At 51.3% G+C, this 11,686-nt stretch overlaps 1 protein-coding gene across 5 annotated transcripts in view; it reads left to right on the forward strand.

Moving 5' to 3' along the window:
* The window catches only part of TRIOBP (TRIO and F-actin binding protein), a 61,018-nt gene extending 59,021 nt beyond the window's left edge, over positions 1–1,997 (forward strand). For 4 of the 5 annotated variants that reach the window (XM_059886304.1, XM_024991625.2, XM_059886302.1 and 1 more), the window contains one exon: positions 1,282–1,995. The gene's annotated coding sequence lies outside the window, so the exon portion shown is untranslated. Of the gene's footprint in view, positions 1–1,281 lie in introns of all 5 variants that reach the window. The other variant, NM_001206444.1, reaches the window with a different exon arrangement.
* The last annotated feature ends 9,689 nt before the right edge of the window (positions 1,998–11,686 follow it).

The raw sequence follows: 11,686 nt of genomic DNA on the forward strand, positions 1-11,686 counted from the left end.
CTGCAGCCCTGCACCATCCACGCCCCTCCTCAGGGCTGGCAGTGCCCTAACTGATCAGCCTGGCTTGGGTGGCAGATCCGGTGTGGGTGTGCCTACCTCCTCATCAGACCCAGCAGCACAGCTCGCTGGTGTGTCTGCTAATCGCCCACAGGTTCCTTCCTCTGAGCTTCACACCCCAGACATCACTGGAGGCCGTGTTCTGTCCCACTCAGTTTCACAGTCGTCCCTGACTTAGCAGGGTCTGAGACTTTTTTTTTTTGGTTGCACTGGGTCTTAGTTATAGCATGTTGGATCTAGTTCCCTGACCAGGGATTGAACCCAGGCTCCCTCCATTGGGAGCACAGACTCTTAGCCACTGGACCACCTGGGAAATCCCTCTGAGATATTTTTATGATGCTTTTCCTCCTGCCCTGTCTACCTGGAGCTTCCTCTTTGTAACACGTCCTTGGGGACTTCCTAAGGCACTCGGGAGAGGCCACCCTGTGGGCCAGGCGCGGGGAGAAGCCCAGAGGAGCAGGTCTGGCCCAGCCTTTGGGGTTGAGAGGCTTTAGAAGGGCCTGCTGGTCACACTTCCCTGGCCTTAGCCAGATCCCCTTACTCTGTTTATTGAATTGAAATGTAGTTGATTTACAGTGTTACAGTTTGCAATGTTATTTTAGTTTCTGGTGTATAGCAGAGTGATGCAGTTATATATACTGGGTTGGCCAAAAAGTTTGCATTTTTCTATAAGGTGTTATGAACAAACTTTTTGGCCAACCCAATAGAAATACAGATATGTTCTTTTTCAGAATTTTTTTGTTATATTTTATTATAAGATATTGAATATAGTTTCCTGTGCTATACAGTAGGACTTTATTATTTATCTATTTTATATATGGTAGTTTATATCTGCTAATCCCAAACTCCTAATTTATTCCTCCCCCACCCCTACTTCCCACTTTGGTAACCATAAGTTTGTTTTCTGTGTCTGTGAGTCTGTCTCTGTTTTGTAAATTCCACATACAAGTCATATCATATGATATTTGGCTTTCTCTATCTGACTTATTCCACTTAGTATGATAAACTCTAGTCACATCCATGTTGCTGCAAATGGCATTATTTTATTCTTTTTTATGGCTGAGTAATATTCCATTGTATTAATATATGTATACTTTATCCATTCATCTGTCGATGGACACTTAGATTGCCTCCATGTCTTGGCTATTGTAAATAGTGCTGCTGAGAACTTTGGGGTACATGTTTTTTTTCTAATTAGCAGACTCCCCCAATCTTGTCTTCTAGGTCCTCGTGGTCCAGCCCACTGCAGACCCCCCAGTCCAAGGGGACCAATCGCCTTCCTTCTCTGCTGGACGGACGTCAGAAGCCAAGCTTTCTTCCCACCCTCTGTGGGCTCACACCCACGTGCACTCACACCCACCACACACATGCACACACACACATACACACACATAGCAACACACACACATACACATGTACACTTTCTGCGTATCTGAGCGCGCCCCTAGCACTGGGTCTTACCTTGCACCTTCTTCAGGATTTTATATGTGAAGAGATTTTTATATAGATTTTTTTTTTCCTTTTTTTCCCCCAAAAACACTTTATACGTTTTAAAAAGCAATTCCTGGTGGCACATGCCTCCAGCACCAGCCCCCACTCTGTCCCCAGCCACCTGCTTGGGCTTCTGGGCCTGTCTCCCCATCTGGGGTGTAGCGGAGGCCTGGCAGTAGCTGTGGCAGGGTGGACTTGGTGGGAGAGGCAGGGAGCCGGCCACCCTCTTCCTACCCTACCTCCCACTAACTACTTCCTGCCCTGGGGGGGACCCACTCCCTGGGACTCTGGACAGAGGGACAGATGGACAGAGGGAGCCGGCAGCTGTCCCCACAGCCCTGCCCCCTCCTGTGAGGGGGTGCTGGGCATGGATCTGTGGGAGCCGCCCCGTGCAGGCATTTCTCTCCTGCTCCATGAGCCTTCTTAACTTAATAAAATGTTCTGGCAGCTCTGGTGTCCTGGATGGCCTACACAGGGTGGGTGGCAGAGGTTGGGGGTTCTTTTTTTTTTTAATTAGAGGATAAGTACTTTACAATATTGTGATGGTTTCTGCCATATATCATCATGAATCAGCCATAGGTACATGGGGGTATATAGGTATATCTATCCTATATATGTAGTCCGCCAGACTCCTCCATCCATGGGATTCTGTAGGCAAGAATACTGGAGTGGGTTGCCATGCCCTCCTCCGGGGGATCTTCTTGATCCAGGTATTGAACCCTTGTCTCTTACATCTCCTGCATTGGCAGGCAGGTTCTTTACTACTAGCACTACCTTGGAAGCCCACGTAGGTATATATAGAGAGAGAGAGAGAGAAAGGCATCCCATATGTCCCCTCCCTCTTGAACGCCCCTCCCACCTTCCTCCCCATCCCACCCCTCTAGGTTGTCCCAGAGCACCAGCTTTGGGTTCCCTGCATCATACAGAAGACTGTCTCTGTGGTCGGGGTTTCTTAAAGTGGCTTCACCACCCATACCCTCCAGCACTCCACCCTTCCTAAAGGAGTAGCATGTGGGCTTCTGAGGGTGGGGTTGAGAATCTGGTTTCTCCACCAGGCTTTGCAGCTCCACGTGGGGTTTGCAGGCCAGCAGGAGCAGCTTGTGAGAAACCCCAAGTCCAGGCTCCGCCCTGACCTCCTGAGTCAGAATCTGCACTTTAACATGCGCCCCACGCCCCGCCCAGGGATCAGGGGCATCTCATTTTGAGAAGCCCTGAGTGAGCACTGGGCCAGCCTTGGAGGAAGGACTGGGACCTGAGGCTTTGCCCATGACTGACCTTGGTCAAGCCATGCCCCTCTCTAAGAGCCTTAATTTGCTTCTCCATCAAATGAGTATTTTTCAATCCCAGTCCCATGTTGACGCTGTGCCCAGAGGTTTTGTCCAGCCTGGCAGGCTTAGGGGCGGGGAAGTAGAAGCAGTCACCCCAGGCCACCACGCTGGGGGCCTCATCTCTGTTGGCTGTTGTGTTGATCGTGGATGGCCCCACCTGGGGCTGGGAAGAGGCCCCCTTTCTGAGATGCCATCAGTCCAGCCTGGCTGTCCAATTTGCAGGGCTGTGGCGAAGGTGATGAAGACAAGGCAGCCTCACCCCCTGCGGCTATTCCCATCAACCCTTGGGGGACCTCTGTGCTGAGCACTGGGTGTGTAGAGTTGAACAAGAACTGGCCCTGCCCCCGACTGAGGCCACAAAAACAGGTCACATAGGGTTGGGTTCTAGAAGGCTGTGGGAACCCAGGGGAGGCCCCCAGCCCACAGGTGGAAGAGGATTTTGGGGGTGGTTTTGGAATATGACTTTTCTAGATGGAAAAATGGGTCCATGGAGTCACAAGAGTCAGACTCGACTGAGGGACTGAAAAACAACAACAAGATGAAAATATCAGGAAGGTTTTCCAATTCCAAGGGGAAAGCATGAGCAAATGCCCTGTGAACCTCCCTAGTGTGTTCAGGGAACCCATGGGGGAGCAAGCTTGTGGGGTGTGGGGGAAATGTGCCCCATTCCCTTGTAGTGATGGGTTTAGGAATGGGCATGGGATATAGTTCCAGCCAATGAGATGGCCCAGGAAAGTCTTGACTGGGGTGGAGGGATGGAGCAGATCATCCTCAGAGGTCTTCCTTACTCTTAGGGGCACAAGGAAGGGAGGCCTCTCTCTCCTGACCTTTGGACAGTGCTGGGTGAAGTCCCCATGTTGCCACCATTTTAGCTCATTAATATGCTAAAGATGGTGGAACAGAAAGAAAGAAGAACCAGAATCCCTGAGCCATCAAATCACCCAGGCTTGGTGCTGCCTTGATTCAGGACTTCCCGTCTCATGGGATAAGAAGCATGCCGTGGGCAGCCCCAGTAACCAGATAGTTGAGTCCAGGGCCCTGCCCATCCTCACCAGGCCCTGTTGCCCCAGACCAGCCCCTCCTGGACATCATTCTAGCCCATCCCCTGCCTCCGTGACTCTCTCAGTCCAACTCGGGCTGCCCATGTGGCACCTGGGCTGTGGCAACACCCTCCCCACCAGCTCCCTCCCACCCCACCCTCTCCGCAGGCAGGGCTTCCCAGACAAACTAAAAAATCAGGCCAACCTATGAACAGGTGCCCCACCTCAGCTGTTGAAAAACAATGAGATATCCCTCCCCACCCCACCCCACTAGAATAGCTCAAATCAACAGAACTAACAATACCAAGTGTCTTGAGGATCTGAAAAATGAATTCTCACACAGGGCTGGTGGGAGTACTCTAGGTACCAGCACTATGAGGAACTGTTGGCAGTTTCTTATAAAGTTAAACGCACACCTACCTGTGACCTTGCATTTCCACTCCTGCATGTACACCCAAGAGAAATGAGTGCTGAGGTCTACAAAATGACTAGTACAATAATATTCATGTCCACCTTACTCATAGTAGCCCAAATCTGAAGACAGTACTCATGCCTGTCAACAGTAGATTGAATAAATGGTGGCATATTCATACATTAGAATACAATAGGGAAATAGGAGAGAATTACTGCCACATGCAACCGCACAATGAGTCTTCCAGACATGATGTTAAGTGAAAGAAGACAGCCACAAAAAGGCCCACGTTGGAACTTGCCTAGTGGTCCAGGGGCTAAGACTTCAAGCTCCCAAGCAGGGGGCCCAGGTTTGACCCCTGATGAGGGAACTAGATCCCACATATTGCAACTAAAAAAAAAAAAAATAGATCCCACATGCTGCAATGAAGACAGAAGATCCTGCATGCTGCTCTAAGACTTGACGCAGTCAAATACCTTTTTTCAAAGAAGGTCCATGTTGTACAAGTCCACTTATAGAAGTTCAAGAACAGGCAAAACGTCACTATGGAGACAGTCTTCAGAACAGTGGGTTCCCCTGGGTTCCTGGTGTGGTACATGGACTAGTGGTAGGCACAAGGGAGATTTCTGGGGTGCCAAAAATGTTCCGTATCTGGACCAGGGAGGTCACATGTAAAAACCTACCTCGTTGCACACAATGATTTGTGCATTTGACTACCTGAATCGTGTCTAATTTTTTAAGAAATCCAAGTTTCTAGCAGGTGCCCAGGTGAAGCTCCTAGGAAAACCGCAATTACCTGTCACACCAGGAATTTGGCCAAAGCCACATGGTTTGGCTGCTAGGTCTGGTCTCCTCAGGCAGCCAAGCAAGTGCTGTGGAAAGAGCACAGGGCAGGGTATCAGACACACCTGTCTGGGTTCAAACCCCAATTGCTGCCTCCAGCAGACTACATGAACCTCACAAAGTCACATCCTCTCTGGGTTTATTTCCCCATCTCTCTTTTTCCCCTTAGAACAGGGGTCCCCACCTCCTACACCATGGACCCTTTAGGAACGTGGCTGCACACCAGGAGGTGAGCGGCAGGAAAGCCAGCGAAGCTTCCATCTGTGTTTACAGCCACTCACCATCACTTGCATTACCACCTGAGCTCCTCCTGCTCAACAAACTCAGTCAGTGGAATGCACTTGAATCAACTCCCACATCCTTGGAAAAATTGTCTTCCTACAAAACTGATCCCTGTTATCAAAAAACTTAAGGACCCCTGCCCTAGGCATGCAAGCACAGTGTCTTTATTTATTTACTTAGGCAGAGTCTCTCAGCTTGTGGGATCTTAGTTCCTTGAACAGGGATGGAACCTGTGCCCCCAGGAGTGGAAGCGAGGAGTCCTAACCACTGGACCACCAGGGAAGTCCCTATTTCCCCATCCTCTTAAGTGGAGATGATAATGCCTGCCACAGAGTTATTCAGGTATTGAATTACCAACTGTTTCAATGATCTATAAACTTAATGGTTTAGAAAGTTTTATTATTACCACACTTGGTCCTGTGGGTAGACTGGGCTCAGCTGGGCAGTTCTCTTGCTGTCTGATCTGCAGTGGCTGTCAGTAGTGGCAGGGCTGGAGTTTCCTGAATGGTCACTGGGGTTGGCCATCGTAGATGGCTTCTTCACTCATATCTGGGCTTCAGCTGGGATGGTGGTGATAGCAGAGGCCATTGGACATCTCTCTTTCTTTCTCTATGTGGTCACTTCATATGGCTAGCTTGGGCTTCCTCACGACACGGCAGTCTCCAGGCAGTCTGTAGTCTGACTTCTTACATGGTGGTTTACTTCCCTAGAGAGTTTCAAATGATGCTGGAAGCATCTACATGCCTCTTACGACTTAGGCTTGGAAGTGCTGTGACACTGCTTCCATCACATTTGTCAAAAACAAGTCATAGGGCCAACCCAGATTCAAGGGAGGGGGACAACACCAGGGCATGAGTGCTGGGGGGTGGTTTACGGGGAGCCAGCTTTTTCCTCTGTGTTCCTGCTTCTCTACCTAACTCTCCAGCTCCTCTTTCTCAGTCTCCTTTGTGGAATTCTCTTCTGCTATCAGCCCTCTAATGCTGGGGTTCCCCAGTGTCTGACCTCAGCTCTCCTATCTTCTACACGTTCTCCTGTGACAAGCTTGCTCTCTGTCTTTGATCTCTGCTACTAGCTGCTACTGCTAAGTCACTTCAGTTGTGTCCGACTCTGTGCGACCCCATAGATGGCAGCCCACCAGGCTCCCCCGTCCCTGGAATTCTCCAGGCAAGAACACTGGAGTGGGTTGCCATTTCCTTCTCCAATGCATGAAAGTGAAAAGTGAAAGTGAAGTCACTCAGTCGTGTCCGACTCTTAGCGACCCCATGGACTGCAGCCTACCAGGCTCCTCCGTCCATGGGATTTTCCAGGCGAGAGTACTGGAGTGGGTTGCCATAGTCCTCAGCTTTTGTCTGTCTCCAGTCCAGACCTTTCTCAGAAACTCCAGGCCTGGGCAGCCTCAATCTCAGGGCTGCTATCAAAGTCCTGTCTTCCCTCCAACCTACTCCTCTTCAGTTAACTACAAGAACGTGCGGTCAGCACAGAGGATGCAGCAAATCCAGCCTGGGAGGTCAAGGGAGGCTTCCTGGAGGAGGTGGCCCTGGAGCTAAGCCAGAACTAGCTAGAACGTATTCCAGGTCAAATGAATACCATGTTCAAAGGCACTAGATGGGAGAAGAAGATCTATATATATATATGGGTCACTTTGCTATACAACAGAGATTGGCACAACATTGTAAATCAATTATACTTCAATAAAAATAAATAAAAATTTAAAGGCACTTGATAGGTCTTCCCTGGTGGTCCCGTAGTTGAGAGTCTGCCTTCCCGTGCAGGGAACATGGGTTCAGTCCCTGGTTGGGAAACTAAGATCCCGTGTGCTGCATGGCGTGGTCAAAAAAAAAAAGATACTAGATGGAAAGAAAAGTCCATTCAGGGACAGAGCAGCTGTATGTGGATTGAGGTTGGCATATATAGAGGGATCCAAAATGAGGCTGGAGGAACAAGCCAGACCTGGAATTCAAACTGCAAGGAGGGTGGGTACCATGGGTCCAAGCTCTAGCTGCATTCTTAACCCAGTGGGGAGCCATTGGGGAGTTTTAAGTGGGCACTGCCCTCGTTCAGGATGAGGATCTGGGCAAAGATGGGAGTGTGCACAACCCCTTCAGCACACGGGGTTGGTGAAGGCTCTGAGTTGGCCTTAGGGGTGGCATGTAGTGGGGGTTGGAGAGGAGAACAGGACCCCAAGGAAGAGCAGTAGGTAGGTTCCCAACAGCCCCAGGGAGTGAATGCTTTGAGAAGCGACTGGCTGACGGGCTGGGAGAAAAGGCCCATTAAGGGCCTGTTGGATTTCCTCAGGCCACAGAGAGTGGGGAGTGTGTGTGGGACGGGGGCTATGGGGAGAGGACAAAGTTTTGTCATTTCCTTACTACCTTCACTCTTTACACCTTGTCAGACTTGATTCTGCCCCTCAGCTCCAGGGACCCACAGCTCCTCTGGGAAGAGCGGGGCAATGTCGCCTCAGAAGGCACTGGTGATGCAGCCCTTCCCTTCCGCCTCCTCTGATGCCTGTGGGAGGCAGGATGAGGAGCAAGGAAGAGCTCAGGTCGGCGGCGGGGGCAGGGGAGTAAGGGGCCCAGAGAGTCCTTCAACCGTATCCTAGCTCCTAGGCAAACTTGGGCAAGTTATATAAATTTTCTGTGCCTCAGTTTCCTCATATGTAAAATGGGAATAGTAGTACATCCCTCTCAGGAATGTTGTGAAGCTCAAAAATGAGCCAAAAGATGTAACATGGTGAGAAAAGTTCCTGGGATCTAGTAAAATCCAATAAAAATGTTATTGCCGTGATTGTTATTGTTATGGGATGGTTATAAGGATTAAATGAAATGATGGAAGTACAATGCATGGCATGGGGCCCACAATTCAGTATTTCAAAAACAGGAACTATTATCTTTTATTTGTAGTCAGAGGTTAGCCGACTGCCCCTGCCCTTTGCCATTTCCAGGAGATCTGGTTGAACTTGGTCCAAACCCCAATTCCATGGCCTTCGAGAATCCAGGCCTCTTTAGCCCATCTGGCAGGTTCCCACTTATCACTTGTCAGGGCATCCTGAGACTTCTCTTTCGGGGGGTAGGGGTGGTGGCAGGGATCTGTTGCCATGTCAGCCACGCCCTTCAGGGGCTCTGTGATAAATCCTCTGGAAAAGAGTCCTGCTAGTGAGCTCTAGTACTCTCACCTGGAGAATCCCATGAACAGATGAGCCTGGTAGGCTGCAGTCCATGGGGTCGCTAAGAGTCGGACACGACTGAGCGACTTCACTTTCACGCATTGGAGAAGGAAATGGCAACCCACTCCAGTGTTCTTGCCTGGAGAATCCCAGGGACAGGGGAGCCTGGTGGGCTGCCGTCTATGGGGTCGCACAGAGTCGGACACGACTGAAGCAACTTAGCAGCAGCAGCAGTGAGCTCTCACCATCTCGTCCCTGTGCCCTCTTGATCCCAACAAGTAGGGGCACCTGGCAGTCTGGGAGGAGCCCACCTGGCTGTGGGGAACTGCCTGCTCCTTCTGCTTATCTTTGTCTCCAAGCCCATGATTCGTTCTGTGTCCTCCCCTGTCCCAACAACTGGGACCTGAGTCACCCTCTTCCCTGGTCCCCAGCCTCTGGTTTTTCCCTTCCCATCCAACCCACACCAGCGTGGGTTTTCTAAAACAGAGATCTCCCTTTGTGAAACCCTGCCCCGAGCCCCTGCTGTCCTTAGGATCGAGCCTTGGCACATGAGCCCCTACCCCAGCCTCCTCTCCCTGCCCCTTCAGGACTGCTGGGCTCTGGGTTTCCACTCCACAAAGGCACCTGCAATTCTCAAGTGTGCCCACCCAGGCACCTGTCTGTCCTCACCCTTCATCTCCATCTGCACCTGCCACTTCCTGCCCCTCCCTTGGTAGGCCCCTGGCAGAGTCAGGACACAGATTAGTCACCACTCGCCACCTCCAAGAAGCCCGCCCAGATTCCCTCACAGGGAGCTAGATGCCTGCTCTGGCTTCCACAGCCCTTCCACCTGACATGTTCTCTCCACATGGCTCACTCCGTCTGGGAGCCCCCTGAAGCCAGGGGCCAGCTCTCACTTACTTCCGTTTCCCCAGCGCCCAGCACAGAACACTGGAGTCTCAGCTGGATTCTTGTTTGTTGATTGACTCCCTGACTGACTGACTGGAAATGAATGACTACCCAGTCAGGCACCCTCCAGACAGGGCACAGACACAGCCTCAGCCTCACTCCCACGCCAAATGGCAAAGGGTGAGGTCTCCCCATAAACCAGCTGGGAAGCTCAGCAACCAGCCGGAGGCGCTGGCAGCTAATGGCAGTTTCCTTTACATGAAAGGGCCCAGGTTGTAACCGTGAGTCAGCCAGTCATCCCAGCGTCCCCTTCTGGCTTTTATGAGGGCCCCTTGGGCTCTGAGGCCCAGGGAAGGAGGAGCTCACACTGAGGGAGCATCTGCTGTGAGTGGATTTTCAGACAACACCTCTTTGATGTGTTGTCCCATTTGTAGAGCAGGAAGCTGAGGCTCAGAGAGGGGACAGGACTCACCAAGGTCAATAACTTAGTGGGTCACCTCACAGCGTGTCTGGTTCTAGAGACCAAATCTTCTGACTCAGGCTACCTGCCGAAGAGAAAAATATCTACCTTTTGTGGAGCACTAACCGTGTGCCAGGTTCTAGAATAAGCATTTGCATTCATCGTCTCTTTTAATCCCCAGAACAGCCAGTGAGGGAGGTGCATAGTCACCTCCATTTTATTTTTTGTTTGTTTTGGGTTTTTTTGTTTTTTTCTTTAAAACAATTTTTTTCTGTTTTCGTTTTGTTGTTACCTCCATTTTATAGGTGAGGGGCAGGGACCCAGCAGCGCAGGAATCAGAGAGCTCGAGTCCAGGTCAGTGGGTTTCATAGCACAGGGGGCTTCCCAGGCTGACCCAGGTCTTCTTACTGGAAACCACCCACAGACCACATGCCTTGGGTCTCTTGCTTGGGACATAGGTTTGCAGGGAGATAGGGGTTCACCTCTGTTGGGCTAACTTGATGAGCTACCTCCACACTCCTGCCTCAGTTTCCCCAGTTATGCAGATCAAGAGAGCTTCCTCCCAAGTGGGCTAGGAAGGCTAGGGCCCCTGGAAAGGGCAGGAAGGGGCCCGCATTGTTGTCCCTTCACCATCCCACAGCTCCAGCATCACCCCATGGCAGTGAAAATGAAAGGGTTAGCTGCTCAGTCGTGTCCGACTCTTTGCAACCCCATGGACTGTAGCCCGCCAGGCTCCTCTGTCCATGGGATTCTTCAGGCAAGAATACTGGAGTGGGTAGCCATTCCCTTCTCCAGGGCATCTTCTCAACCCAGGGATTGAACCTGAGTCTCCTGCCTTGCAGGCAGATTCTTTACCGTCTGAGCCACCAGGGAAGAGATCTGGGTTGGGGGCTGCCAAACACGATTTTTCTCAAAGCTCCTGAGCTCTTGCAGTGTGGCTCCCTGCCTGGACCTCCAACCCCATTCTGAACCCCCACACCAGACCCTTCCTGGCTCTGGGCACACTGGACCCAGCTGGCCTCTCTCTCCAAGCGCCCTTGCATCTCCTTGAGATCATGGTTCACCGAGATCAATGGCCGTCTCTGTGTCCCCATCTCCGCCATCAGGGCAAGGCGTGGAGCCTGCTTCCCAAAGATGCTCATGTGGTACGGCCACCCATGGGTCCTGCCACCTCAGTGAGGCATTTCTAGCTTCAAGAGATGGGGGCAGCTGGCCAAGCGGGCGTGAAAGGTGATTCATGGTGGACACACCTCACCGGCAGTGAGACGTTGCTGCATTGTTGAGGAGGAGCCGAGGGGATCCTGCTGGGAGACCTTCACCTGGGACCCAGCCAGTGGGGACCCTCAGGACTCCAGGAGATTCTCATGTTCTCCCATTTCCGTAGGAAGACAGGCTTGGAGGTACCTCTGACTCCACACTCAGGGTCCCCCCATAATCCAGGCCCCAACCTCAGGCATCCTCTCACCTCTTCGCTGATCCATTTATTAAGTCAAAGTCTGTGCCTGTACAAGGACGTTCATTGCCACACTGGGAATAGGAAGTGGTTAATAAATTCCCCACCACATGCGTCAAGCAGTTATAAAAAGCAGTGAGGGGACTTCCTTGGTGATCCAGTGGTAAAGAATCAGCCTGGAAATGCAGGGGACACAGGTTCAATCCCTGGTCTGGGAAGATTCCACACGCTGTGGGTCACCTAAGCCCATGAGCCACAACTACTGAGCC

The sequence above is a fragment of the Bos taurus genome, chromosome 5, assembly GCF_002263795.3.
Source record: "Bos taurus isolate L1 Dominette 01449 registration number 42190680 breed Hereford chromosome 5, ARS-UCD2.0, whole genome shotgun sequence".
In the NCBI taxonomy this organism is placed as follows: domain Eukaryota; kingdom Metazoa; phylum Chordata; class Mammalia; order Artiodactyla; family Bovidae; genus Bos; species Bos taurus.